Here is a 4,226-nt window from a genome sequence, read left to right on the forward strand (position 1 = left end):
GCCCTCTCTAAGGTGCTCTATGTAGCCTCTATGGCACAGAGCACCAAATGTATAGTTTTGATTAAAAAATCCCTTGCCTTCGATGTTTTTGGTTCTAGATTTAGGGGTAAGCTTCTTGCTCGTATAGGTATAGCCAAAAGCATAGGCATAGAGGATCCTCCAGAAATAGCCCAATCACTCCTTGAGCACACTCTGCCCAATAACAAGAGAAGGAAGCTCAATATTGTAAGAAAGATTTTGTAAAGATGATGTATCACTTCTTATTATGAATACAATACAGTTTTTGCAAACTTATTTTCATCAAGTATATCATTGTTTTTTCTAGTTTGTACCATCAATTTTTTTGTAAATGCATCAGAAATGACCTTGGGAGCCTAGGGGAGCAGTGCTAGAACAGTGCGAATTTTGAGCCTGCACCCACTACTGTAGAGCCCAAATTCGCATTATTTTGGCACAGCTTCCCTAGCCCTTCAGGAGTGATTCTGATGCATTGGATGACAAATAATGTATTTTTACACATGATTAAAGGTGTTTTTATCTTGTAAATTACTATTTTTCATAATTAGTGTACTCAACTTCATTATAAATGCATCAGAGATAATCTTGAGTGGCTGGGGGAGCAGTGCTAGAACAATGTGAATTTTGAGCCTGCACCGTTGGCTGTAGAACCCAAACTTGCACTGTTTTGGCATAGATTCCCTAGCCATCACTGCTGTAGAGCCTAAATTTGCACTGTTCTAGCATAGCTTTCCCAATCCTCCAGGAGCAATTCTAATGCATTGGATGACAAACAATGTATTTTTACACATGATTAAAGGTTTTTTTATCTTGTAAACTATTGTTTCTCACAATTAGTGTACTCAACTTCATTTGTAAATGCATCAAAAATAATCTTGAGTGGCTAGGGAAGAAGTGCCAGAATAGTGCAAATTTTGAGCCTGCACCGCCGCTGCAGAGCCTAAATTTGCACTATTCTGGCATGGCTTCCCCAGTCCTCCAGGAGCAATTCTGATGCACTGGATGATAAACAATGTATTTTTACACATGATTAAAGGTGTTTTTATTTTGTAAACTACTATTTCTCACAATTAGTGTACTTAACTTCATTATAAAAGTCAATATTAGATAAAGTGGAAAAAATCCCATTCCCATGAAAAAAGTGGGGGTATGGTAAACTCATCCAAAAGTTTGTCAAAACATATTCATGTGACATATCATTGGAAAGAGCTTGAAAAGTAGAATCTAGATCTACTTTGTCTGACAAATTTGGAGTTTGCATGTTCAAGTTATGGCCAAAACAAATTTTTTAAATACATTCCCATTTTGAGGGATTTTTTCCATTTTATCTAATATTGACTTTTAAATGCATCAGAAATGATCTTGAGTGGCTAGGGGAGAAGTGCCAGAACAGTGCAAATTTTTAGCCTACATCGCCGTTTTGCAGAGGCCAAATTTGCACTGTTCTGGCACAGCTTCCTTAGTCCTCCAGGAGCATTTCTGATGCCTTGGGTGACAAAAACTGGCATATGATAGACACTCCATGTTAAACAAATAAGATGACACCGAGACATTGTAAGAGAAACTTAAAATTTTAATTATCAGCAAATGAAAGCCAGATAGGCTTGTTATAAAGGCGGGTTTGAAACAAAAGAGTTGCTTCAAAAAGAAGGTTAACATCTAAGATCTCTAGATTGTGTCTCGCTCATCTTGAATACGTCAAGCTAGTTGCATGTCCTTGGCAGAAATGGTAATCCTCTTTGCATGTATTGCAAGGAGGTTGGTTGTCTTCAAAAAGCCCAACAAGGTAAGCCTCGGAGGCTTCTTGCAATGCTTCAAGGGCAATCCCCTGCACACAGAACTCTGTTCTATATCGTTGGAGAATCTCCTTCACTGTGCGAGCGAAAGGGGCTCTTCTTATCAGCAACTCGGTGTTCCTCTGATAAAACTTGATTTCTTGTAAAGCCCTATGCCCTTGGCGTATCCTTCTTCTTGGAGCTCTCTGTGTTGTGTTGGTGCATTGGCGAGGTTGGGACTTCCTTGGCTTGAAGAGCTTGACCTTTCTACTCTTGCGCACACTTGCAAGAACCTCCTCTTGGTCTCTCTCATAGTCTAAATCCTCCTCCTCCTGCTGCTGTGGTACCTGTGTATCAAGTTCCTCCTGGGTAGGTAGGGGACCCTGTCCTGGTAGTAGGACCTTGCCACCTGTGGTGCTGTGCAATGTAGGAATGTTTTCACCAACCCAGTCGAACTGCTCATCATCGGCCTCTCTGTCTTGATCTCTGGGGTGGCTACATTGTGGGGTCTTCTTCACGCGCTTGCTCCCACTAGAAGGGCCTGCATGTGTGTGTGTTGGTGTTTCTATGGGAGGAGGGTTGGACTCTAGCGATCCCATTGGGCATGTCCTAGAATCCAAGGGGTCACTCTCTTCCATGGTGTCGCCAGTATGTGGTCGTTGGGTGCCTTGCACTGTGTTTTATGAAGGCATGGTAATACGTGCGGTGTTCCAGTGGTGCGTGCCATATCCATGTATGACTATGCCTATTGTGCCTCTATTGTGCTAACGTGGTGATGTGCTGGTGTCCTTACGTGGGTGACTACGTAGATCTTGAGCTCAAGCTCTCTAAAAAAATGAAATGAAAATGAAGTGAGAGAAGGAATTATTAATAGTTTTTTTAAAGGGCAAAAAAAACCTAACTAAACTTATTTTCTTAGCCTTATTACATCTAGATTTGTGCTGGTGCGTGCACAACCCAACGCCTCCCTTGTCTCCTCATTTGTGTTGCACACCAAAAGCACCATGCGTATGGGGAGCATTGGTCTGCAACTCTGCAACTATTCAAGCCGAGCATGACTTTTTGCAGCCTTGCGTGCCTCTTGTGCAAGCTTAGATTGTTGGGCCTGCTCCCTGACCAATACCCTTCCAAAGGTTGTGCGATAAAACCAATTGAACATCTCTTGTAGATAGTTTGTACGTGTTCCTCCTGCAGAAGCTCCACCTCCATGTCTTGTATTTTTGAAATAAACCCCTCTTGCTTTATAATGTGATTTCTCCATCCCTTGGGTACTCCACATGTCGAGCGATCCATACTTGTTCATGAAATACGCACCATGTGCATAAACTATGTGCTGTACACATGACAATAGAATTTTATTAGAAAAAGTCCAAGTTAAAACACGAGTTTGTTTTTTTATTGTACAACTTACCATATAGTGTGTTACTTTACTATCTCCCCAAGCACCTAGCACACTTTTGGTGAATTCTATGATATGTTGTTGGAATGATGCTCGTTCTCTTGGGCAGTCCAAAGCTGTTTGTGCATATTTACAAGAGCTGGCATTGGAAAATCTACATTTGTGGTGATTACACACAGGTCTCTCCAGAATCCCCAAGTCTTCTTTGAATTCTCTATGTTTGCTGGCTTCTTCAAAAATCTCCTTGCCTTTGCTCCAGTCATGGAGACCTTTTGAGCAACCTCATATACCAGAGACTTGCTTATTCACTTCAATTTTCACGTTTCCGCCATGGCAGCCCAGAGAATTCAAAAGGTGCTCTAATTTACCAAGGGCTACAACTTTCCTCTCTTGTGTAGGCATTGTGAATGCATAATCGATATGACACTTAAGCAATCGATCGAAGATTCTCATGAATGCATAAAGTGTGCAAAAGTGAATATTCTTTAGTGGAAAATTAATGATGGGGCTCCAATTTGAATTCCTGTTTGGTTCTCCTAGCATATTAGGAGACATGACACCTTCCACCCATCTGGTTGTTCCTCATCTTCATCTCATCAGTTGACTCAGTTGAATCTACTGTATCTTCTTGTTGCTTCTTCCCTTTCTTGGGACCTTTTGAGGCATCCTTCCCAATAGAACCAATCTTCTGCATACCTTTTCCATTTGTCTTTTTCTGCCGAGGAATATCAATCTGAGCATTGCAGTATGGACAAGGCCATCTTGATGTCGCGCCTTGAGCACAACCCATCATGCATTTGTCTTCAAATCTCCCCCAAGATGCCAATCCACCTTGAACTTTCCTATGTTTTCTACATCTAAAAGTTGACCATCAATTTGCTTGCTGTTTACATTTGTTATCCAGAGAGTCCTTTCAAACATCCATGTCAATACCTCATGTGCCTCCTTCGGTACCTCGAATGCACCAAGCCACCAGACCTCTTTCTCAGATTGCACACTAAAACTTGGTTTGGTAGTCTTTTCCCATGCACATA

The sequence above is a fragment of the Cibotium barometz genome, chromosome 31 (genome assembly GCF_041138505.1).
Source record: "Cibotium barometz isolate CiBa-2024 chromosome 31, ASM4113850v1, whole genome shotgun sequence".
NCBI lineage: Eukaryota > Viridiplantae > Streptophyta > Polypodiopsida > Cyatheales > Cibotiaceae > Cibotium > Cibotium barometz.